Raw genomic sequence first — 27,083 nt, 5'->3', positions numbered from 1 at the left:
GTACTTGGCACTGGTGAGGCCACACCTGGAATCCTGTGTTCAGTTCTAGGCACCTCAGGACAGGACAAGAAAGAAATCTCGGTGCTGGAGCATGCCCAGAGAAGGAAAACGGAGCTGGTGAAGGGTCCAACCTAAATGATTCCGGCCTATTCTATTCTATTCTATTCTATTCTATTCCTTGTTCCTACATTCACATACTCATTCTCCTTTTCAAACTCATCAACTGCTTAGAGCACAGCCATAATCATACCTGATTTAGTTCAAATTAATAATCACTAATTTGTGACCATAAGGGGATTTTTTGCAGCTTGTATTAAAGATGTAAGAAATCTTGCCCTGCAGTTCAGAAAACCATACAGCAGTCTCTTATTTTAGTGTTATCAACAGAGAGGACTGGTTATTTTGTTGTACTTTTTATTAGTATCAGTAAGAATATTGTTTCTTCTCAGTAAAGGCCAAAGGATGCTGTGATTGAATGGGAGGAGAGGGTGCTCAGCCACCTCTCATTACAGCCTTTTGGCCCAGAAGAAAGCCTTAAACTGCCCCCTAAAATTCGTAAACCAGTGCCTGTACTTGGGGGAGGTCTTGTAATACACAAACTATTTGGACAATTTGAAATACAAGTATATAGAAATGTAACAGAAAAATGTAACAGCAAGCGACAGAAAACATGATCCCTTAGGTGCCGTAGCTGGAGGCTTAGTGGCAGATGATGCAGCAAAATGGCTTCAAATTTACAAAATTGCTTTATGAGAATTTTGCACTGCTAATCACAAGGCTCTAATAATAAGTCTTGCCTTACTAATAGAAATCTAAGCACTAGCTTGCATTTTCAGATATTGCCTTTGCTAAACTGTGTTGGAAACTTGTAATATTCCTTTTTCATTTCCAAACATATCTGACAATTTTAGAATTGCCTTCGCCCTTCTGAATATACCAGAAACAGAACTCCTCTTTTGATTAATTCTAATAATTTTTAGTCATTATTACTTTTTAACATATATTGTTATAACAGATTAAATATTATTTATAGCTTTGTGTCCTGTTTGGATTGTACAATCACAGGACTAACTTGGCTATCACTATTATCATATTGTTTTATCCTGCTCCTAAAATTAAAATCCATTCTTGTCTTTAAATGTCTTATTGTACTTGTCTTTCTTGCTTTGCATTGCATAGTCCATGATTAATTCTGTTAGCCAAGTGCATATGGCCTGCTTGGCTATCATCCATTATCTTCATCATTGTTGCCTCAAAATGAGCACTTTATTATTACTTTTTTCATCTTTCCAATTACCAGATGTGCTTTTGCATTCCCTTACTTTTCCTACTAGACTGAGATCTACATTTAGAGTAAAAGTCCCAGCTCATTAGTCATTGAAGATTAAGTGATTTTTCCCTGGCTAACTGCAGAAAATGTGAGGGTCAGTTCCAGTATTATAGAAATAGGTAACTTCTGAAAAACAGAAGCAAGAATGTCTGGCTGTTCCTCTAGGAAGAACACTTCATTTGTTGTCAGAAAATTGGTAGTTTGGTAGATTATTTAGATAAAAGAAGAATTCCCTCTAGAAATCTTGTAACTACATTTGATTCTAGTATCTTTCTGAAGTCTCACAAGTTTTATCTAAACTGAGTTTTGCCCATGCCTGCCTGTTGTATAACTGATTTCTTGGAATGCATCCCCTCAATACCTTCAATTAAAAAAAAAAAAAAGTCCACACAACCTGAAAAGGTTGTGAAAAAAGCCTATAAGCAGCATCACTCACTTGGAAAAGCCTCTTGCAAGGTTTCCAGCCCATATTTTCAGGTTCAGACAACATAGTGTGGTTCAGTGTGCCAACACCTGAACACTTCTCTGACTGCATTAAAACCCTTAACCATGCAATGTTCATTTAGCCAGCAGGTTAGCTGGGCTAAATGTAACAGACAATAAAACACCCTGACAAAGTAAGGGTAGCTTTTTTTGTTGTTTTTGTTAATTTCATTTCATTCATATAATTTAAAGAAAAATAACTTCTTATGCACAAAATACCTCAGTCCACTCTAGTATTATTTCTCTAAGTGTCTTAAATACAATTAGGGGGTATTCACTTTTTGTTGTTAATATTTTTTAGTCCCATTATTGAACACTTAAAAAAAATCATTAGAGAAACATTTATTTCATATAATGCCACAAATTCTTCTTATGACATAGATATTTCTAAATACCCGTGATTTTTTCTATATAAGGTCTTTTGATTAAAAAAGAAAATTAAATAAGGGAATATCTATCTCTCAAACCTTTGTACTGTAAATCTGTTTCTAGGCAAGAACCTTCTCATTGCCTCACAAAGCAATGTTGGAACCAGACCTGTGCATGACCCGAGGATACATAAGGGAAATGTTATAAGATAAGTAAGGGAGGAAGCTGGCAGAAAAAAACACGCTAGCTTCTGTTTTCTGACCCAAGTATGCTGCTCTGGGCATTTCAGAAAAATCTGTTAATAATCACTTTGAAGGAGGAAGAAAACATTACAACAGGAAAAAATCCCATAAAGGGGTGGGAGAATGTAGGCTGAAATGTTCAGAAGTGATTAGGGTGACACGTTTCAAATCTCCCCCAATATTCTGATTTTCAAGAGAAAGGCATGTAGTTCACAAAGCTGAGGTGCCTGGATAAAGCAAATAGAGCACTGAGTTGTGCAGTGCAGGGCAGGTCAGAGGAACTGCTGAAGTGTTGCCACTTACAAGAAAATTTGCAAGATTCTTTAGTGCTCTAGCACTTATCCCTAGCTTTTAAAAATATTTTGGAGGATTTATCTGTTCAAGTAGCACTGTATAATTAGCCTGTCTTATGCTGACCACAGCCTCTGAAAATCAGATTCTTTAAACTGTCCCTTTTTGAGCCTCTCAGAATTGAGGTTACCTTCTTCCCCTAAAGAAAAAGCTTTGCTCCTCAGGCAAATTCTTCCCCTTGATCTCTCTAGATCTGATGTTAATACCTTCATGCCTCTCTATAGCCTCTTACTCCAGGCATAGTGACATTTACTTCAACAGAGCTCTGCCCAAGTGTTGTGCCGTAGTGACATATCCAGACTTGGTTCTTCTGTGCCTGCAGAAGTAAAAGATGTCCCATATGTATTAAGATGACAGGGCAATGTGTTGAAAACTTCTACATATGAAGAATCTTAAGATATCAGATCAAAAGAGATTGCAGAAATGATAAATGTCATTTATACACTGGCAGGTTAATATCGTGGCAATGTCTGGATATTCATCTAAACATCACTGAGAAAAGTTTGACAAGTCTGGGACAGAAAGGCATGGCTATTTCTCTCATTTGGGCTGATATTTTCTTGATCTGCTTTACCTTAATAAGTTTGCTCTGAGCAGAAGTGTGACTCTGCATCTTGCCCCCTGGTGAAAGATACACAAAATGCCTTTTTATCTCAATGAACAGTTTGCATTCTTCTGCAGGAATTCAGAAGCTTGCTATTGCTAAAATATCCTCTCTATCTTCTGGTACTGTGGTTGTATGAACAATGGCAGATTGCCTTTGGTAAGCCTTTGTTCTGAAGTTTTAGTAACAAAGTGTCTGGATACAAAACTTTCATATTATGTTTTGAAGATTTTGTAGCAGCAGAAAGTGGAGTGTGTCTGTGAGCATTTGTAATGGAGAAAAGCTAAGTGATAAAGTGCACCTTTAACATAATGACAGTAATTTAGTCTCAGACAGTGAATGCTATTATACCCTCTTTTAAAAACTAAAATCAGTCAATTGAAATGACAATTATGATAATCTTCATGTAATGAAGATTATTTTGAAACAAAAATCTTTTTTGTTATGTGTGCCTGTGAGTGTGTGTGCATTTACTGGACCCAAGTACAATCTCAAAATTCTCCTCATCTGGAAATTCTATACAAATATAACAGTATTTCCTAACCATTCTGCTGGTTTCAGTTGATATTTAGGGCAAATTGACTTCTTTTTAAAAATCATAGAATCATTAAGGCTGGAAAATATCTCCAAGTTATTCTGTACAAATGCTTTGATCAAATGCTCTGAACATAGATCTTGGAGAAATGGGCAGCCTTAATAGGAGTGCTTAGCTTGATCAGTCTTAGAATATGACTTGATACTGCCTTCCCAAAGCACCCCATGTATGTACCCTGTGTTTTATCTTAACTTTCTAAGGGGAGCTGCTGTGAGCTTCTAATGCACCACTAGGTAATTAACAGTGAGCAGTACTTCCAAAAAATATTGTTCTACCTAGGAGTCAGTCTGTGATGTGTAGACTGTCACAGTCATCTGAGTTCAGGAGAGAGCATACCAATCATCTGAATTTAGTTCTTATATGGGCTAAATTTTCAAAGTCTGAGGGAAGTCTAATCCTACAAAACTACAACTAAATTTATATTTTTTCTCGTCTTCCTTTGAAAAACTCATTCTGTTTTAACACATTAAGGCACTCAGAAACATTGTACAGCCAAAGTAAAACGGCATGAAAGCCTCAACAAAGACATGCACATACAGGGAGCTCAAATGAAAAGGAAGACAAAGAAAAGATTTGCTGGGGCAAAGGGGGTAATAAAGGGAATAAGGACGAGATGACCATAGGCCTCCATGGTCTAATGTGAATGTTACATAGAGCTCCTGCCCTATGAAACAGCTCTGACCCAAAATCCAGCAAATATTATTATTAAGATTACAAAAAATATTGGAGAGGTACAGGTATATTTTAGTCAAACAAGAAAGATGTTTGTTAGCAAGTATAGCCACACATTTTGTATACTACTGGCTGCTTCAGTTTTTCTGAATCTCATAAAAATGCTTCTCACTCTACAAAATACTTTTTTAGGAAAATTGATATGTAAATACTGGTAAATGTTCTTTTGTTCAAGATTTTCTCCTTTCCATTGCTCAGCTGATATAAAAGTAGACAACTAATGATGAACCTCACAGAGAATGCCCCAGAGATTTCCTTAAGCCAGGTGACAGTTTGCCTGTAGTATTTAGCAGTGATACAGGATGCATCCCTTCTTTGCTGAGGGATGGTAATTAAAATCAGGTGATTTTTGTATTTTTTTATTAGCAGAGCTTTGTTCATGTGAACTACCCTAAAAGTGAAGTTCATATTAATAAAGCTGGTTATTTCTGGTTAACAAAGATGGTTATTTCTTCTTAGACCTGACCTAGTTCTAATAATTTGCCATTCAAAAGATGCAGAACTTAGATCTTTGCAGGAAGTTGTTACAATTCACTGTGAACAGTGGCCTAAAAGGGTTGCTGTATGCAGTCAAATACATTGGCACAGTAGGGAAATGTGATCTTTTCTAAGGCTATTATTCTAATCATTTCATCTAGTCCCTTGTCCAAATATGATATGCACTAGCACAAAGTTAATTTAATTTTTTTTTAATCCCTGCAACAGTATAAAAACCCATGACAAAGCAGGGTGTCAAACATGTACTTTTAGGAAGTCCTTCATTGCCTGTTAATTGTGGACTGCAATTGTGTCAAAGTGATCCAGATGACATTGCTCTGCTGACTGTTTTGTGGTGATGTTTAAGAGCTGGAAGGCCAAATGCAGTACCTGGCATTCACTTTAAATATGCCTTAGTACTGAGTACAGCTTCACACCATGAAACACATCTCAGTCATGAACAGCTGATTGTACCCTTACATGCACTCTTTTTTTTCTGTTTTTTTAAATAATGTCTTGGCCCTGATCCTGACAACAAATTTCACCCTGGCTCTGCATGAGTCCTTAATGCAGTAGTGAAGAGTTCAGCTGGAAAGCTTGCCAGGGGACCTTCTCAGGCTGCCTCCACTGCAGCACAACAGCCCCAGAAATACCTAATGAGATTGCTGGGCAGATTTTAAAAGAAGTGTCTAAATCCTCCAGGCCAAACTCTGCCCTGGTCTTACATCAGCAACCACAGAAGAGATCTCAACTGGCTGTCCTCTCCTCTCCTCCCTCTGCTGCTCATGAAGAAAAGGAACAAAGCCTTAGTCTTCTAGCCTCTCCAGAAAGCTGCATCATACCTGAAGGTCTGATACCAGAGACCCACGAGAGCAGGCTGAACCAATTCTTCTCTTTTTCCATCCTTAGCTGGTGACTAATGCTGAGAGTCCCAGGGACGTGCATGTGCCCAGCAGCCGTTTCAGTGGGAGCCAGGCACTCAAAAACTCCAGCAGTCCTGGCCCATGTACTCACACAGCACTCTCTTCAAGGCTCCTTGCAGACCCCTCACAACATTCCTGACAGGTATCCCTACCTTTATCGTCCTGAAGGGAAAACTAAGGGAAGTAATTATAGCCTTGTAATGAAGTAACATCTGACGACCTGCAGCCCAATCTGCTATCTGGGTCAATAGATAGATTATGTCCTTAGACTGACTAATTGTAGGCACCTAATTGTATTAACACAAAAGCAGTGATTCACACAGTGGCAAAGAAGTGTTCACCCAGCAGTCCTTCCCTCTTGGAAAATTACGTCACCCCAGGGCTCTGATTCATGATCCCTGTCAAATTTAACTGTGCCAACTAAAGAAACGACTGCTACTCCTGTCACAGCTAAGTCTGAACACCCCTACTAAGGAATGAGACAGCAAATATTCTCCATTGTTAAGAACAAAATACAGCATTGCACATTATCTTGGAGAAACACTAAGTAAGCCCAAGACTGATAATGGGTAATATGTTACTTTCATTATGTGCAAGAAGATGGAACCAATCACTGCCCATTTCTGCCTCAGTTTCTCTCTTTATTGAAGTAATTGTTAAAATAGGACTTAAATGGTCAACTAAATGTTCGACCCCATCCTGAGCTGGTGGGCTGAACATTGATTGGCTGGTCACACAGAGCAGCTTGGGAATTCGAGCCCTGAAGTCAATAAATAAGCAGATTTTAATTTAGGGATTCTGTCGGAGTTTATTTCTTTGCTGATATTTTTTAGCCAAAAAATGTCTAGTTTATGAATGGAAAAATTCTAGTATTTCTGTGGCAAATGTCGATAAATTAAAATTTTGGCCAAATAAGAAGGTTCTGAAGCTGAAGTCCACAGAAATGTGTATTCTGATTTTTTTGAATCATTGTGTTGTGGGGAGAAAGACTGCAATTGCATGAAGGACTAAAATTCACCAAATAGTTCTTGACAATAACTAAATGCATTCTCCTATAGGGAAGATTGGTTCCATTACTATATACTTAATGCTGGAAAAAAGTCTTTTCAGCCTCAAGTGTTTAGGATTTAGCTTTTTTAATTATTTCCCCTTCCTCTCCAACATATTATTGCTGTCTCAGAAGTCCATGTGTCTTTTACTGACTTTGAAACAATGTTTAGGGACACTAAGGAATAAAAAAAAAATCACCCACCAAAACAAAACAAAACCTCAGGTATTAGGCTCTCATAGGCTGAAATGCAAAGCAATAGCATTCCATCAGAAATTCCTACTTACCCTCCTCTATTACAGGCACTCCTCAGAATAAAAATTCTATTTGAAAATTTAGACAAGCACTACATTCTGTAGACCTGAGTTTTAACAGAGTAACTCGATGAATTTCAGAAGCATCAGCATAAATATGAGTGCATATTGCTTGGGTTTCTATGCAGCTACATCCATCCTTCAAACTTTTTTTTAACCTACCTTGTGGCTAATGACCTCAGGTGGGAATATGAGAGTATTGCATTTAAAAACCAGGAAACTTACAGGCACAAGCTGAATATAGGTTTTCTGCAGTTCTTTATGCTCTGAAGAGACAGACCAAAATCAGAAACTTAATCAGAACACTTTCAATTTATTTTTGCTGGAGCTGAAGTCAGCAGAACAACAATTGCTTTTTTTTATTTTCCACCACAGAAGTCTGGCAAAAGCAAAACAGTGTTGGACACTGACTTCTAAAACACTGTAGAGACTGAGCATTCTGCAGTTGATCTTTGCTCTTTTAGAGAGAGCTTTGACACCACAGCCCTGGGAGAAACAACTGGAGAGGGATCCATACTCTGCTTTAGCAACAACTTTCATCCCAGGGGCCCACAGCCACTCCAACCTCAGGAGGATCTAGAGCCTCTGAAGAATACCAGCTCCCACCAGGAAGCTCATGGCCAACAGCTACTAATGAACAGATTCATCAGCTTTTTTTTCTGCTAAACTTTGCCAACCCAAGAAACAATAGTTTTCAGGTTGCTTTGAAACCAAATATCTTTAAACACTGGGAAATAATTCTCTGACTGAGAGTTCACCATTAAACATAGTAAATTGATATTATCCAAAAAATAGTAAAAAAAAATCCCCTTACATAATTTTGCATTTTTATACACTTAAAGAATGTCAATTTATTGAAAAAAAAAAAAAAAACCAGTCCACTTACATCCAGCAGAGTGAGCCAATAATAATGATGTATTTTACAATGTATGAACTTTACCATGTGCTGTAGAGGTATCAAAAAATCAATACAACTAAATTGACAAGTTTGTCAATGATTGAAATTAATTTCCTTTTTTGTGGTACTTCACTAAACTGAATTCCACAGTGTCATATTAATTAACATCCCATTCAGATGGTCTGTCTAGATGGAAAATGACTAGGTTATCTCTGGGCAATTTCAGTGAAAAAGTTTCTATTATAAGCAGAATAAAACAGTGGAAGACATTCAGAGGGGGACAGAAATTATTTATTTACTAATGTAATTGCTAAGGTAATTGAAATAGTCAAGGTTAAAATTTCCAGAAGATGCCAGTCATTTTCAGCTGGACTCTAATAACCAAGTGTTTTCTGAAAATGTATATTCACGACAGTCCAGAAAATCTGTCCATGACAGAATCACAGTCTTTGACCAGAAAAAGGCCAGAAGACCCAGTAGTTAATTTATAAAGTTATAAAGCACACTGACTAAACTGGGTGGCTGTGTCTCATGGAACTCAGAGAATTAAAAACAAACAAATAAACAAACAAACCAAAAAACTCTCAAAACACAAAAAAACTTAAACAGTTTTGTTTCTGTTTAAGGTCACAGAGGAAAGCCCTTTGCAGTTTCTGAATATAAACTTGTGGAGGTGTTCAATTTAATATTAAAAATGTGTAAGATTAAGTTTGGAGGCCTGGACTGCAACTGTTATGAGCTCCTGTGAAGATAAAAGGGATCAGAACTCTCAGCTGTGATATGCAGTTCTAGTTTTGTTTTAGGGAATTTGGAGATTTTAATTTGAAAGGCCCTTTGGGTTTTCTCTTTTTTTTCCTATTTATATTCCAGACAACAAGAAGTACAGGGTTTTTTCAGAGTAAATATTTTGTTATTCGCAGTTATGTTTCTGCAGCTGAAATCAAGCAGCTGGACCAGAGTTCCTCTGAGACAGATGCTATGGACCATGTTGTTCACCTTGGTCTTTTGGGCCATGCCCTTAATTGGAGCTTAGTGTCCCATTAATGGTTATGCCTCCTGGGATTTTTATGACCATTTCAGAAGTGCAGTTTCTGCCTAATGTACTGCTGAACAACAAAGAGTCCTTGTAGTCATATCCCAAAGGCCCCCCTATTAAATATACAGCAGTTCTCAATTAACCTGACGTTTAAAACCACAATAGCTCCAAAGGCTCTCTGCTTTGCAAAGCCCCTGGTCTAAACTGATAGCATTTAATTTTCCCCTAATGCAATTCTGTCCATATGCAAAGACCAGCTTGCATGTGACACTAATATTTGACTTTGTGCTCTGTTGTGACCAGGAGAAGGGATTTCTGTGTCCATGAGTATCAGTTTCAAGGCATTAGGATACTGAAATTAACCTTGATTGTATCTCAGAGTTCAAAGTAGCTGCAGGTTTAAAGAGCAACCACAAGTTCCTATGAAGTTTAAGCCACTGCAAGAACTGTGTAACAGCTCTTTCTGAGAGAGTGGGATGGTGGATTTTAAAAATAAGGTGATAAATTCACTAATTTCAGCAGCAGTGTGAAAAGACAGAGCTGAAATTATTCCTTTCTCAGGAAAATGAATTCTACTTTCTGAAACACCTGTGGCAAGCCAAATCTTAACCAATTATTTAACCACAAAATACACAGACAACTATATTTAAAAGTCAGCTTCCCAAGGTAAAAGTAGGTTTTAAGTAAGGAAACTTATGCAAGCTGTTATTATTTTTACATGCACAAAAATGCTTTTCTGAGCTTTCTAATACACTTGCTCCAATTACAGTTTCAAAAAGGTCTGATGACATAGCCACAAAAAAAGTGCATTTAGCTGCTGATCCTCTGAATTTACTGAAGCAAGTAGAGATAAAATACATAAAGTCTGCACAGGCTCAAAGTAAAAGGCTCAGCAACAGATGTATATTTGCACATGTCTAGTACAGGAAATTAAACTCTTTCCCTTGTTTCTTACCTGAATTTCTAAGATTTAGGCTCCTAGCATGCTCCTAGAATGCTTCTAGCATGCCTTCCTTGCTGATTGATTCTCTATTTCAACTGGAAAACCATATCAATGGGAAAAAAAAATCTGGTTTCCTGCAAAAAGCAGAGCAGTGTTTGCAAAGTTATGGGAGAGGAAAAAACACAAAGAAAAAAACAGGCATGAAAGCAAACAGTGTGTGTTCTTCGTCTACAACCCCATCATTCAGCAGTACCTGAGATTTCTCTCTACCCGCTGCTGAAAAACTTCTCCTGAGCTTTCAAAAAATCAAAGTTAAATTTTTAAAACTAGAACTTTAAATAAAAAACAAACAAACAAAACAAAAAAAAAAATCTGTGAAAATTATTCTGTGAGAATGCAATTTGTTTTCAGAGAGAAAGCTTTTAACAAAAGGAAAACAGCTACCAAGTACTCTGCCAAGGGAGAGACAGGCACAGTGGCCTCAGCACTGTATTAAGTCTCTGGAGATACCAGTTCAGAGCAACAGGGTTTTTTTTTTGTAAGCCCAATGTCAAAAACACCAGCTACTAGAAGAACATGAAGATCAGAGACTTTGATCCCCTTTAATATCTAAATTTAGTTCTTGCTACTAAAGTGTAAGTTTAAAGGCATATGCTAAGGGAAGCAGATATTGGAGGGGGTGAGAGGGGGTAGAAATGTTCTGGGCTGTGATTTGGTACATTTCTATGAATAGAATAACTCTGAAATTCATTCCACTAAATAATTCCCTCCAGCCAATAGCTTTCAGGTTCTGATTCATCATCCCAAAGCTATAACAAATGATAAGGCTAATTTGAGGTCCTTCTCCATAAATAAGGTCCAGCTGAGCACAGAGGGGTACCATTTGTTGTAGAGAAGGAAAGACTGAGGCTGACCATACAGAATGGAATATTACTCATCACTGATGGCTGGAAAGTGCCTCCTTATGAGAAGGAGAGTCCAGGTAAAGGTTATCAACATCTCCAAGATCTCAAGAATACATTGCTGTGGTTCTTAACATTTTTGTTCTTGTTCCTTAACTGTTGTTTGAGTGCTGCTCAAAATAAGCCCAGCCAAACAACAGCAGTCCAAAACCACAAACACTGCCCTCTTTCTTTTTCTTTTGCCACTCCTCCTGCTACAAGTCATTAACATTTGTCTATATGTTTACAGCTTGCAGATTAGATTCATCAACCCAGCAAGGAGACATGCCATTTAACATCTTTGTTGGTGACATGGACAGTGGGATCAAATGCTCCTTTAGCAAGTTTGCCAGTGACACCCAGCTGTGATGCCATTGATACAATAGAGAGAAGGGATTCCATACAGGGGGACCTGGGCAGGCATGAGCTCTGAGCAAACCTCATGAAGTCCAACAAGGCCGAATGCAAGATCTTGATCCTGGGTCAGAGCAATCCCAAGCACAAACACAGGCTGTGCAGCAGTGAATTGAGAGCAGCCCTGAGGAGAAGGACTTGAGGGTGCTGGTGGATGAGAGGCTGGACATGAATCGGCAATGTGTGCTTGGAGCCCAGAAAGCCAATTGTATCCGGGGCTGCAGCAACAGGAGCATGACCAGAAGGTCAAGGCAGATGATCCTTCCCCTCTACTCCTCCTTTGAGGCCCATCTGCAGCACTGTGTCCATCTCTGGAACCCCAGAAGATGGAGGTGGACCTCTTGGAGTGAGTCCAGAGGAGCACCAATTCTGCAGATAAATACCTACTTTGTTGTTGTTGTTGTTGCTCTTGTTGTTGTTGTTTTCATTTCTGGCCTAGTTTCTGAATTTGAGTGAGCTAAATTGACTAACTCAAACACCAAACACCTGAGCCAAACCCATCCAAACTAAGCAACATATGTACAGTTCTGAGCCAGACTAGTTAGGGTACAGGAGAGTTAAGCTCCACTCCTTGACCATTATGATCTAGTACATTGGCTTAGATGTCCTGAAAATATGCCTTGTGACACAGAAAACTGAAATTACTACAAGGTAATTCCAATGAAAATTTTGGTGAAAGTTATACCTCACCATTCTCAAAAGAAGGAGATCCCACTAAGCCAGCTAAATTGATGAATCAACAGGAGGAAAACCATAAGAAAAAATGGGTTTACCTAGCATAAAGATATGACTTAGCACAACAAAATAAAGAATAATTGTCAAGCTAGGCCGTGGGAGAGGACCAGAGTACAAAAAAAAAAGTGACAACAAAAGCAAAAGTTGCTAGTCATGGTTTAGAGATTCACCTGGTGCTTCCATGCTCACCCACCTCTTATCTGAATGCCTGCAGCCACCTCAATACATTTCATTAACCTCTCTGTGAGGTATCTAAGATCTCCCATGTCTTGCAGATGGTGAATTGAAACAGAGTACTCAAAAAAAAAAAAAAAAAAAAACAGTTCTTCCTGGAATGTGAACTAAAGATCTACCAGGTTCTCTGGTTTTAACAAGTTACTCCTGGTTCTGACGGCAATGATGGAACTTACATCAAAAATCCACACTCACCACACTCCTCATAGACTCATAGAAGCCTTGATTATTCAAGGCATACTGTGTTCCTTCACAATGTTTGTATTATTAAACAAAATATTTAATGTTAAAGATTTTAAGGAAAAAAACTTCAGTTAAGTACATTGAGAAAGCAGCAAATGCACTTCAAGCAGGAAGCTGCCTTTATCATTATAATAATAGTATGGAAGAACTTTATGAAAAAAAAAAATCAAGTGTACAAATTATCCGACATTCATTCCATGACATCCTGAGAGCTATGTTAGTCCTGATAAAAATATCCAGGAGGACAGCACATTGCAGATGGCACTTCATAATGCGTTCACTTAAAAGCAGTCATTCCCTACCTCAGAGAGAGCGCAGCTTGATGAAGGCCATAGGACACTTGGTTCAGCCAGTAAAAGCTGCTTGATGAGGCATCTTTAGTTAGTTAGTTAGTAACTTATTCATTCATTCATCTTATGCAGAAAAATTTGATGAAACTTGAAGAAAAAATCACAGCCTTGCACCTTCTTTGTGAAATTCAGAATCCAGAATCTTGTTCAAATAATGTCTGCTTCTCTGAAAATTACAAGTGTGGAAAATGGGTTAAATTGCCCTAGACTTTCACCTCTGGAAACATGAGCTCAAGCCTTACTTCCTATAGGCTACCATTGGAATGATTGACTATTTGTCAGTGCTACAAAGCCAATAAATTACTGGGCAACTTGATAGGATTGATTGTCAAAAGATGCTCAGGAATGGAATATCCTGTCCAGGATGAGGTGCCTAAGCAAAACCCTATAAGTGACCTTCAGGAACAGTCCATCTCACAGCCCACCCTGCTCTTATCTCCATTCTGCTTTTCAAAAGAAAACCAGTTTGCCTACAATATCATACAGAAGATGATGTTAATAAATACCAAGTACAGAATATAATTTTCTTTGTAAACAAGATGTCAACTCAACACCACAAATGTCATATTTACATTCATCTTGTTAAGATTTACACCATTTAATGTTGGGCTTTAAGAATTACACTATAAATGGAATATAATTTTCATATAAAAGGGACAGTGTATTTTTAAATCAAGCCTGTAGAAACTCAGTCATCAGTGGTTTATGAAACTTGAGTACACTGATGCTTCAGTACTCAATTAATGTCAGGCAATATGGATTTCAATCTGGCTTGAAATATATTTAAACAAATGAAGTAGATACAAATGCTGGCTCTTTGGCCAGCCAGAGCTAAAAATCCATTTTCTACCCCATTTATAATAAGAAGTAATCGGAATGTAATTTATCTAAAGCACAATATGTTTCCCTAATTTTTACATGTAACCATTACTTATAGTTTAAGTAATAGTTATATCCACAGATCTTCATGCGCTTAATTGAAAATGCATGGTATTAAAACATAAGGCTCCATCCTTCAAAAATAAAAGCATTATCCTAAGGAATAATTGAAGTGGGGAGCAGGGCTGGGAAAAGGCAAAGCAAGGAAAACTTAACAAAAATCCTTAAATGAAAACATTTCTTCCCATTTATATTATATTAGGATTGTTTTTGAATAAAATTAGTCTCTCTCAGCCCCATATTTCAGTTTAGATTACAAAATCCTCTCATCTGATTGTCACATTTTACGCTGAAGTCAAATCCTTCTGCAGCAGAGTGACATGTCAAGGGTGACAATGACAAATTGTCACTAAGTAAGGAATAACACACGACAGGGCGCTCGGCCATAATGAGATATATGCATGCCTTGAGAGCGTTTGCAGGCATGAGGCTGAGGGGCGATTGCTCCCACACTCATAATGTTGCTAGGTCTCATTAAGATTTTACATGTGCTGGAATAGATTTCCAGTGATTAAAAGAAAAGAAAATATTTATGAATGAGTAAATCATGGCAGCAAGTTTTGTTTTTATTCATACTTCCCTAGAAGTGTATATGGTTTATAAGGCTGGGTTGAGAAAGGAGAAGGGTCTTTTTTCCCTCCTTTAAATTTTTTATGTTACTGTCCATCGTGGCAACATACAAGTTCCATCCCCTCTAAATTAATAGCAACAGTGAAATCTTTGGCCTAATGGACTTGATGGTGCTCCCTGACACGTATTCATTTGTAGCCATAAACTTTACATGGGCTAGGTGTTGCTCTTCAAATATATAATGATTTTATTAATGTCTCTTTTTGTTGGTGTGGGTTTAGATGTAATACATGGCCATGTCAAAGTTCACAGAAAGGTTTTTAACTTATCCTTTGTGATTTGATTTCTAATGACTTTTTAAACTTAGTACCTCTTAATTAATAATAAGCACAACCAGTAAATCCTGACAAGACTATCATAACATAGAAACTTTTATGAAGGTCAGATCTGTGGTTAAAAGGACATAGGAAGTCACATATTCAGCTCAGTCTGTGTCTCTCATCACCAGAGAAGGAAGATGAGAAGATGTTCTTATGGGGTTTATTGCAATCCTCACGCTACAGATATGTTTGACCCAGGATTCAGGGCAAGATGTAGGATATTGTTTGTGCAGAAAAAAAAAATTAAATCAGATAACAAGAAGTGTCCAGTACTTATGGTCTCCCCACTGTCAAGAGACCTTTCCAGGCTCCATTTTCCTTGATTAAAAAAGGCTGCCATGAAATTTAATTTCTGCACCACCTGTAGAGCACACAGGGCTTTTGGGACTAAGAATAGCCCAAATTCAGATTGCAAAACCTTTTGGTATTAATTTATGAGTAGTTTGTTACCATAAGCAATAGCAGTCAGTGATTTTCTCCCACTCAAGAAGAAAAAACCCCTATTTTTTTCTAAATGTAAAAACCAAAATATCATCCCATTCTCTCCTAAAAAACTATGTTGTCTCATTTTGTTTTAAAAAATCAACCAGCAACTTTGTGGATACATGTCAGATGTCTCAATATTTACAAAACTGAAGTGTTACTCTCAGATTTTACCACTGAAGTAAACAAGTTGTTGATAGTACCTTGTACCTTTTATGGTATCCAATCTATGCAACATTAGGAGCATCTTATTCTAAACAGAACTTCATCTGTCTGAAAGACAGGACAAACTGTCATGACAAACAGTAAAATGGAAGAAAAAGTGACTGCTTTGGAAGAGAGAAAACAAAGTCAGCCCTGGAGTCCAGGTGCTGAGATTGTGTCCCTGCTTTGGTGCCTCACACAAGAGCACAGTCTTGTTAAAACAAACCTTTGTGTCAAATAATTTAATAAGTCACAGTAATATTTATGTATTTCTATAGTATCCCTCACTTAAGAACTTCACAGACCCTTCATAGAAAAAACTTTTTCCATTTTGATACCAGATATGCCTCTTCACAAGTTCTAGGGTAGTTATGACCTCAGCTCAATCCAAGACAGCAGCAAGAAGAAAAACAGATCTCCCAGATGTAAGGAAGTTTTCCAGCATGATGTTCTTCTGGGTATCCCAAACTTGCTTCCCAAATCTCAGTCACAATAATGCAAAAACCAGAACTGACCTTGAAAGCCTTTAAGTTTGGATTTGAAATAGAAAAGAATCTGTGGGTGCTACCGCACTGCTGAGAATGAGGCAAATCTGAGACTTTCCATTTGAGAAAACCGAGCCCATCAGATTGGCCTCAGGCCTTGGATTCAAACCCCTACCCACTTACATCCCTCCTGCTGAGGTATTTTTCTTCCTGCCAAGGAGAGCAGTTTGTGCCCTTACCTCTCACCCAGCATGTCCTCAGCCATACATTGCAGCCTCTAAATAGAAGTGCCAGTCACCAGCCTCAGCTCTCCCATTCAAACAATAAAGTCACAGGCCTCTTGGATCAGGGAGCAACCCCTATGGCTGGAGCTCACAACCTTGGATTCACTGCTCTCACGGCAATAAATGAGTTATGCAAGTACATAAATTTCAATTACTCACTGCTTTGGAAAGGGATTTCTGGATTGTATTATCTGTGGTTATATCCTTGGCAGTGGGGCCACCCAGGCATTTTTCAAACAAGAGCGACACCTGGGTTGTAGCATTCACTGGAATGGGCTGGTTTATGCTTGCAACCCTTAACTGTCCCACAGAAATATGTTTCACAGATGGGATGGTCATTGAAACAAACTGGGAAATGAACATGATGATGGCAGTTTTATGCATTGGCAACTTGTCTGTTTTAATTTTAGACTTTCTTGATGGCTGTGTTGGCCCCTGACAGCCATGGCCCCTGGATATTGCAGAACAGATTTTTGTTTTTTTTAAGTGTACCATTTATACTTATTATATCCTAGCATTTTACAAAATAATGCAATCGCTGCTGCTTTTTATGGAGAAAAATAACAACAACGAGCCTAATTTTCAATTTGCACCCATGAACTCTAATCTGCTTTAATGTATTGACATTGTTGTTTGCATAAGGCCCGTCCCAGAGCAAACACACAAGGAGCAACCCATGTTGAGCACAACAGGTATGGAGACCTGCCCCAGAGACTCTCACAACTGTTAGGGTGTTACACCTTTCTGACCTGCACACCCCTTTTCCTACAAGGGCAATGTCTTCCTCTGCATCATAGGAAGGACAGCAGGCTCTAGAAATTGTCCAGGTCCCTTGAGAAGACACATCAATGTCCAAGAGAAATGTTGTAGGCAGAGTGGATATAGGAAACATGCCCGAATAGGTTTATATGCAGATCTGGGGGATGGTCAGCTTGGGCTCAGAAGTGAAGGGACGGAACTCCCGAGAATTTTCCAGCTTCAGGAGTGTGGTACCTGGTGGATCCTCAAAGAGAAACATTAATGCTAGATGTGGGAGGCCAAGTGCTTCTAGAGGTCCAATCTGCTCACTATTTACCTAAAAAAATCCAAGAATACTAACCTAAGCCTCAGGGAGCTAATTGGACTCAAATGAAAAAAGCTGCAATAGCCAGGGAATTTTGAAACCAAGGAAGGTGTGAATCCGTTCTCAAAAGAATGAGCAGAGAGGAAAATAGAGGGAAAAAGCAAAATTAAATTACAGTAGGAACCTCAAACCGTGTATAGATAGATTATCATATTTTGAACACATTTAGATACCAAAATATACTGACCAAGTGAAGTTTGGTTTTGATTATTTACATTCCTTTATGTTGCCAAGTATAATGAAGGCTTTTTCCTGTTCAAGTAGCAAGTACAGACATGGGTCTTAGTTAAGGTAAGCGCTATAAATGGCTAATCAAAAAGAAAGTGGAAAAGAACAAGATTCTGAAATAAAAATGTTTTGCTTCTTCTGAGTGACTAAAACATGTCTGGAAAGTAGATCCTCGAGTCTTTCCACCTGGTGTTATATTTTTCCACTTCTGTAATCTATGTTAATAGTGTAAAACTTACAAAGAAAAGGCTCACAGAAATGCTCAGCAAGTTTCCAGTGGCTATTTTCTGCACTCACTCCATCCCTGTTCCCCGAATCAAATACATCTACCTGGGAGAGTGGATAAGGAAAAGTCCGATCAGCACAGATGATTTTTCCATATTTAGCAGTCCTATAGCTGAAGCTTGAAGCTGAAAAATTTATGTACTACTGCAGTGCAGAACATTGTGGATGTCTAAAGGAGGCCTGTAGGGCTGTGCTGTGCCTTGTCCCTCCTCTGCCACCAGAACCTGCCTGTCACTCTGCCCAGGCATTGCTGGCTCAGCACAGAAAAGCAGGCAGCAAGGGGAAAAAGGAGCACAGCAAAGGATCCTGCAGAGCAGACAGTGACACATTTGAGCCCTGAAGTTCAGCAGAACTCAGGGAGCTGCAGCATTCCTTGTGACAGACAGGAGGAAGCCCACAGCCTTGTTACAACAGTAGTTTCCACCAGGTCAAGTCCAGGGAACAGTAAAAATGGTATGAAGTGATTTTCCCAGCACCTCCAGCCAAGCTTAAAATTTTGTTTAAATGGGAATTGAGTCCTGAGCCTTCAGACAGAAACCTCTTTGAGCTGAGAGTGAACCAGAAACAGTTCTAGGGTTGTCTCTTTTTTCAGTTTGGATGTGTTACTAACACAGTATAACGCTACAGTCAGCTACACATCATCCCAACTGTAAAAATTAAGAAGAGCTGTTGAATGTCAAGTGATGAAGCACAAAGTGTCACAACTTCAAAAGTCCTGTTTTTCTGGCAATATTTACTTATTCACATGACACATTAACATATGTAATAACTACATAAAAGAACAAATGTCATATGGAGAAGTCAATGTGTACTCATAATATACTGAAGAGTATTAGGAAAACCCTGGATTGTTGTAGTTTCATGATTTATAGACCTGAAAAATAATTCCAATGCTTCAATAGCAGGCTTTCCTCCTGTGACTGTAGAGAACTTTGCACTATCAGGGTTCATGAATATTGCTCCTCTTTTCTGCCTGAACACACCTATATAGAAGAGTTTCCTTTTCACTGAATTTCTGAAGGAGTTATGAGGATGAAAAAAAGTAGAGCTATAAGGAAGAGCTGTTCTTTAGGAAGTTTTTTTGAGCACTTTTAGCTCTAGCTTTGCTAGCAAAGGCTCATCCCATCAGTCCTTAACTTATATAAACCATGCACATTATTAAACCCTGAGGCTGATACAGAATTATTGTGTAAGATTATGACCAGATCTTGAAAGTTCATTTTGTCTCAGTTCGTTCACTGGCATACGCTTAACTGCTTTGCTTGCTTCCAAATTATGTCTAATGTCCATTGCAAGTGTCATATGGCAAACATCAGCCAGTTCTGCAAAAGCTGTTTCTAAACATGTTTGGTTTGATTGTTTTTAAGGCAAGTTCATTTCCTCTGCCAAATTTGAAGAATAGACAGCCTGACATGTATGCAGCATTTCAGCTTCACGGTCAATAGTCTTCATTCATTATTTGGGTGTGAAAATAAAGTGTAAGAAATGAAATGCAGCCACAGGCTTCCCTACATCTGATACTAGTAATCAGTTTCTCCAATGAGAATATTTTGGGGTTGATGCATATGCAAAGAAAATAGAAACACAAAGGAAAATGATGCAAATATTTTAGCCAGGTAAAAAAATAAAACAAAAAATTAAAATTAATTGCAGTATATTTTAGGCTGGTATATCTTAAATCTGAACTCTTTTCTCCTCCAAAAGAATAAAGATTTAAAGATTCATTGTATCTAAGTGACAACAGATACATTTGCCATATTAAACTTCTAAGGAGTGTGGAGATCCTTGGGTAAATAAATCTCCCAATTCTTAAACTAGCAGAACAGTAGCAAAGATGCTGACTATGTGGTATTTGTTAAATAAACGAATACATTTCACAACTGAACTGAGACACTCACTGTTACCCTCAGTCTTGAACTTCGACTTGACCTAATCCCATATCAACTGATAACAGTTTACCATCTGTCCTTGGTCAGCCCAATGGAAGACTTCAAAGGATAGATTTAATAGCATATAGTTTGGCCTTGACATACAGAGTGTATCTGTTCTTACTTAAAGAACAATAAAACCTTGTATTTAATTTCATTTTTTTCTTTTCTTTTCTTTTCTTTTTTTTTTTTTTTTTTTTTTTAACAGATGGAGGGCTGGTGTCTTATTCCATTCTGTCACCCCATCTGGACGCCTTAAATGTGATACTAAGGGAAGCATGGGGTGAGCCTACCAAAAGCTCAATTCAAGTTGAGATACAGTAAGAAAGGAAAGAAAATAGATTGATACCAATCTTGCATCATGGCAAAATAAAGGCATTTAAGGCTGCCACAGGGGAATGTGGAGAAGAAATCAGCACTGACTCCTAAACATAACAAGGCAGGATTGGAGTTCACTTTAACTTTTCAAAGTATGGATGCTTCATCAGCAACACCAAATAGAAAAGGAACATTTTTGTCCACCAATTTATGTGTCACATTGCAAAGCAGCAAACCACAAGCCTAAACATCACAGGAATCATTTCCTGCTTACTATTCCTCCTGAAGCCTCACCACAGGAAAACCTGCCTTGGGGAGTTCAAAGAATATGATTTACTCTCACTGCAAAATTAACTGGTTTGCTGTTGTCTATATGATCTCTTCATTAATAATCTAGAGTTCAAAAGGTGTTTTGTTTCAGGTTTTTTGTGAAACACTCCAATGCTTTAATACAACAACGGCATTTTTTTAACTCAGAGTGGTAGATTTAGGTAACATACTTTAAGGGATGAAGGACCCCTACAATCTGAACTACTATCTGCTTAACATAGGGCAAAGGGCTGAACACAGTAATTCCTACAGAAGAATATATTTTCCTTACTATGAAAACGTAGCAGAGCACTGCATGATTATAAATATCCTACCAGTGCTTCCTGACTCCTTAGTCTGCAAATGCTCTGCACAGACAACTAAGGATGTCTTCTCTTTCCACAACCCTGAAGTATCTACCATATTCAGCTATAAAATAATAAATAGCAAATGGGTTTATTTTTAGTGGTCATTCAGAGTTTATGTTGGGCCTTTACATAGGTGAACCTCAAAGTTCCCTTGAAATGAAGAACAGTGAAAGAAACCTTATCAATGGTGGAACACTTTCATGTTAAAGTGATGTCCCTGATCCTAGAAGCAAGAGCTTCAATCCTAGTTACCTCTAAACTAATACTTTGATCCCAGTATGTAGTATTCCCAGACAAGTATTCCCAGACATTAGGAAAACTTGGTGGAAGAAATTAAGGATGGCAGGATAATACAAAGGCAAATTATTAACAAGTATTAGGAATTTAACTCTGTCCTTTCCTGGTGCCTGTATCCTTCTGTAGATGTGAAAAAACAATATAATCGCCTTTCACACTAGCAAAGGGTGTTGGCTTATTCACCATGGACAAAAATTCATCATAAATTTGTCATGTTAATCAAAGCTTTGACAGACAATGCCAAGTCCAGTGATCAAAGCACTGTAAAAGTATGAACAGATTTCTGCTCAATGAATCTCTGCATAGACCCCTACAAGCATATTTAAGAATATTTTTCACTAAAATAAAAGAAAATAAAGTTTATCCAGCCCAAAAATATTTTTGTGGGGTTTTTGTGACAAAAATAAAACCCTTGTGTTTTATTTGGATTGAAAAGAATTATTTGTGCAACTTGTGGGGTTTTTTTAAGAGAAAATGCAAATCTAAATAGTTTCAAAGCTGCTGATGTCAACTTTCCCTTTTTTCACCTCTGACTATTATTCACAAATTTCAATGTTTAAGGAGATCACTTGGAACAGAGCAGCCCTATTTTCAGTCTCCCAGGACAGCACCCCAGCCCTGAAGCAATATTTGAAGTATTAATATTTCCTATTGACACTGTTCCACGTTGGGAGATAAGCATTTCTTAGATCAAAGACAGAAACTTGAGTGTGTATCTTAAACACAAGACTGTGCAATTACTTTATACAAAATATATCTAGCTTGAAACCTCCAATGTAATCTCAGCTTCAAAATGCACTCTGGCTGGGGAGTTATGTACTCTTTTGACATACAGGAAGGGCTTGATTTAAATCCCTGTCATCAGTTCCTCTGTGAGAGACTACAGGATAACGCTTCTATGGAGAGCAGCCCCAAGGAGACAATTTTTCAGGAAATAATAAATGAACATGCATCTGTGTATGTGCTGCAACTTCTGTGAAGTCAAGAACTGGGAAAGGAGGATTTGAATGTGAAAATATCTGTCCTTTGACACCACCTTGGGCACTCAGCATGAGGCAGACCAGCCAGCACCTAAACACACAAATCTCCAACCCCCAACTGAACCATGTGGGAAGAGTGCCTGCCAGCATTACTACAAAGTGGAAATCTCCAGAAATGGTTTTGTTCATTGGTGCAGGGTGTTTCTCCCTTGTTTCCTCTAATGAACACTTCTGCTCACTAGCAATCCTATCTGCTTTGAGATAAAACCTGCAATGATGCTGGGAGCAGCACCAGTCTGGGCGGGAGGAAGCATTTTAAAGCCCTTTACCAAAGCCTCAGACTCAGTCTGCGTGTCTTCCAAAGGAGTCAGGCCAGGGATCTGTTTGAAGGCACCAATAACATAGCGGTCATGTTTCCTTAATGATCTGTCCTTTCTCAACTGCAGAGGAAAAGCAAGTCAAGTGTGTCCTTATACACCACTTTAGTAAAATGGATGTGCAGTACACACTTCATTACAACCACCACGGGAATTAAAAGTAACTTGAGCAAATGGCCCCAGCTCCATGTAATTATCTTTTGAAGACACTCGAAGACAAAAGGGGAAAAAAAAAAATCACCGAACAAGCTCAAGAACGGCGGAGTTTGGCGAGGGACAGGTGAGCAGCCAAGGCTGACCACGGGCTCAGCGGTTCCCCCTTGACGCCGGCTCTCCGCAGAGTCCCGGGCGGATGGCCGGGACAGCAGGTCCCATGGGACCGGGAGTGCGCAGGGGCTCTCAGAGGAGAAGCCCTTCCACGGATTTGTGCAGGACAAGGCTGAAAGGCGCCGGGCTGTGTGTCTGAGCAATGCTGCCCTCCCATGGCACTTGCTCAGCCGCTCTCTGCTGAACCCACAGCCCTCAAATGACTCAGCGGGCCCGACCCTACCGAAAGGGCAACAGCGGGGTGGGGGTGACGAGCCTCCGGTTACTCTTTCAGGCTCTGAAACACTTTTCCCAGATGACGGATCCAGCTGGCAGTGCCCACACCCAGCCCAGCCCCTCGTAATGGACCACAGCCCTTCCCAGGATTCAGGTCCCTTTTTCTCATCAGTCTCCTGGCTTTGTAGTTCGTTCTCATGTTAACTCTTTCACAGGTAATGTGACAGAGAAGCAAGAAGCTGAGAAGTCTAACTGAGAGCATAAATATTCTTTCAAAAACAAGCCTTCAAATGACAAGTACAAGGCTGTGAGAGGCTCCTGTGGTGGCATCCAGGAGGACTGCAGCCCAATCCCAGGCCTTGGGCAAGCCTAGCACTGAGCCTTCCTTCTTCTGATGGAACAGCGAGACCTCCCTTCCTTGAAGGATGCTTTTCTTTTGAAAATACTTTCTAGGTCCTTTTTCACCTACTTACTTCTTTGTTGCCACAGAGTGGCTGAAAACGCCTGTAGTTCTAAGTGGCTGCAAGTCCTGGCTGTAAAACCTCAATAAGTGCAAAGATTTTTTTTTAAATAAACTCACCACTTGTCTGAAATGGGGCACAGAAGGCTCAAAGCCCAGCAAGTAGTAGTAGTAGTAGTTCAGTAACAGCAGAGGCACCCACGGCTGAAGTGTGTTTATGTGGACAAAAGCGCACAGCTACATTTTTGTGACTGCTCTTTGTGGAGAAGGCAGCTTGAACTGGGAATAGCTCACAGATTTACAAGCAGCTGCAGAACATGAAAGTATAGGAAAAAGAAATTATAAATTGAAGAGATTTAGCATGGCAGGAGAAAATGACAATCCATTGACTCTGCTTAGATCCAGAGTACCCTGGATGACAACTGCATATTTTGTGCACTTAGTGTAGTTGGCTCCATAAGGCAGTCAGAGGCATAGAGATGCTTTTAGCTAAAGGGGAATACTACTTCTCCCTCAAATCCCTGGGAAATCACTTCTTCAGCACAGAAACAGGTCTGCCTTAAGCCACACCAGCCAGCTTTCCAAATCCACTGTGGTCAGAACTCTGCAGTTCTAAAGCAAACCAGTAGCTTCCATGTTATATAAAAGTTACTGACTTTGTGTTTACCATGTTCCTTCTCAGATGCTTCTTGAATCTGGATTGTTTCCAGTGTACATATATAGTTTATATATGTTTATAACTTTATAAAATTTTAAAAGCTTTGGCAGTCTGTCAGCCAGAGTTGTGGTGTAGGTCTAGTGTGTTTATGGAGCACGAGCTGGGAAGTTTCAAGCGTCTTTATGGACTTGCAGGTGGAGGTAAGTCAAAGCTGTATCCCACATTAAGAGGATTTCTTCTGTGTATTTAAAACAAAGTTTTCCTCCAACCACAAATTCCTGAGGTTCACTGTAATCATTCAAATCACCAGATCCCAGGAAGTGCACTCCTCCTGGGGACCTGCAGAGCCTCATAGCTGTCTGACTGGACACACAGGCTGTCATCCCTCAGTGCCACCCCAGGTCTCACAAACCCCTGGCCTTCCTGCAGGCCACACTGCCTTGCACATGATGACAAACCTGAGCTGCAGGCTTGGCTCACCCTCCAACTTCCAGCATGCCTTGTGTGCCATGGCCGTGGTCTTCCTCTTCCAGGCAGGGTGGTCCCTTGCATGACTTAACTCTGGCCTTGCTGTGCATGAATTGTGGCAAAACCCACTGAGGAGTTGAGAATGGAATACCAGAAAGTCCACTACTACCTTTAGATGCAGAATTTATCCTTAGTTTCAGTCTTTCACCCCACATCCTACCCCCAGACTTCCCTGGGCTTCTCTTTATGAGTCCTCCTACTCCCAGGTTTGCTCTGTCCTAAACCACAGGCAGGGATACACCCCAATCCATGAGTACCTGGCAGTTGGATCTTAGAAGTCTATTTCTGAAAAAAATTGATGGCATGATTGCCCCTTTCTATGGGCTACCACACACAGTAATATGTGGCTCCAATGGTTTTACCACCCCACTATGACATTCTCTTGAAACCTGATACACAGCTTTTGATGGTAGGCCACAGCTGGCTTCCAGCAGGCAACCCAACAAGCAGTGGAGATTTTCCATTTAAAGCTATCAAAACACAAGGTAATGTGAAGCGTCAACTTCCTTCTGGGCTGCTGTAGCAACTACTAAGAGGAAGACAGAACACATTTCTGTAATGACCTAATTACACTCAATACAAAAAAGCATGGAATATAATCTTGGAGAGGCTGTCTTCAACAAAAATGGATCTAGGAATGCTGGACTCTGTCATGTGCATTCCTTACATTACCTGAGCATCTGTTTCAAACCATCTCCTGACAAACTCATTTCCCCATCAACATTTCAGAAGATGGACACGCCACTTTTGTCTCCCTTCATTATCCTGAGGAAGTGAAGCACAGCTATTTTTACTAACATTACAAAACACCTTACATTTAACCCAAACTTGTAAAAGCAATGCAGGACTTTTACTGCTCTAATACACTAGGTTGTGCATTGTTATTTCCCTTTCTGAGAAAATGCCCTCTATGAATATATATTTAAAAGTCTTCCTACTAACTTATAACTTGATTGCAATCATGGAATTACTAGAAAAATAAGAAATTGTAAATAATTATTTCAGAAGGGATATATACCTTTTATTTTACTAATGTTGTACTAGAAAATTCCTTTAAAAATAGTATCTACCAGTTTGAAAAGATCGGATCCTCTAAATGCAAAGAAAGTTATGCCTGTTTAGTGTGCCCACTTGTATGAAGTGGAAGGTTTCAGGAAAGTACTGGGAAAGTTCACACAAGATGTTGCAAAAAACTTAAGCAATCAGAATTTGCTTCTGTATATAATTATTTGTTTATAAAATGCAAAGAACTTCTCAGAAGTAGAGTATGAGTTTTATTATTTCTTAAAGAGAGGTGAGAAAGGCTCAAAGACTAATCTAGTCTCAGCAACAGAGACAGGCACTGAACCCAGCAGCAAGTTGACTTCCCTGCTGGAAGCATTAGGAAGTTTCCCTCAGATAAAAAGGCAGAAATGTGCTAACTTTTGCCCTCCACACCACCTACAGTGTACTAGCATTATAATTATGTTGATGATATAACCTATTCAGTCAACCATCTTGTGTCCACATAGGTAATTATATTTTAACTGCTAAAGGGCTTTGGGAAATTGGCAGCCACGTGAATGTTTGGTTGGTGCAGCACATACATTTGCCATCCTAAGGTGATTAATGTAATTCCCAGCCCAGGACTGGCCAGATGGTTGGTTCAGTGCTACCCTTCATATTTAAAAGTGAATGGACAAGAGAAACAATCCAGGACATACACTACTCCTCGTTTGTGACTTAGAAAGGAGTTTAGAGAAGAACCTGTATAGTTTCCACTGCAGATAGATACCTCCTTGAATTTGACTGAATAGGCTGAGGCTGGTTTACTTCACAAGGCCTCCACAGGACATTAACATTAGACCTAAATAATTTAGCTTGACAATTAATCAAGAACAAACATTTTTCAGGGCTTGTATGAACTACCAGGAGATGAAGTGACATGTGCTGTCTGGGAATTTTATATGCAATTTAGTACCTGACTTAGCGTGTGATGCTGAGCAAGCTGAACTGTGTTCCTAGTCCCCTGTTTCCCTTTAAAGGGAAGAGGCTACTTAGTTCCTAGATATGAGCTTCTCCTGCTGATGCTCAG

The sequence above is a fragment of the Onychostruthus taczanowskii genome, unplaced genomic scaffold (genome assembly GCF_017590055.1).
Source record: "Onychostruthus taczanowskii isolate IOZ18803 unplaced genomic scaffold, ASM1759005v1 scaffold1, whole genome shotgun sequence".
Taxonomy (NCBI): Eukaryota; Metazoa; Chordata; class Aves; order Passeriformes; family Passeridae; genus Onychostruthus; species Onychostruthus taczanowskii.
Note: the sequence above shows the minus strand (reverse complement) of the source record.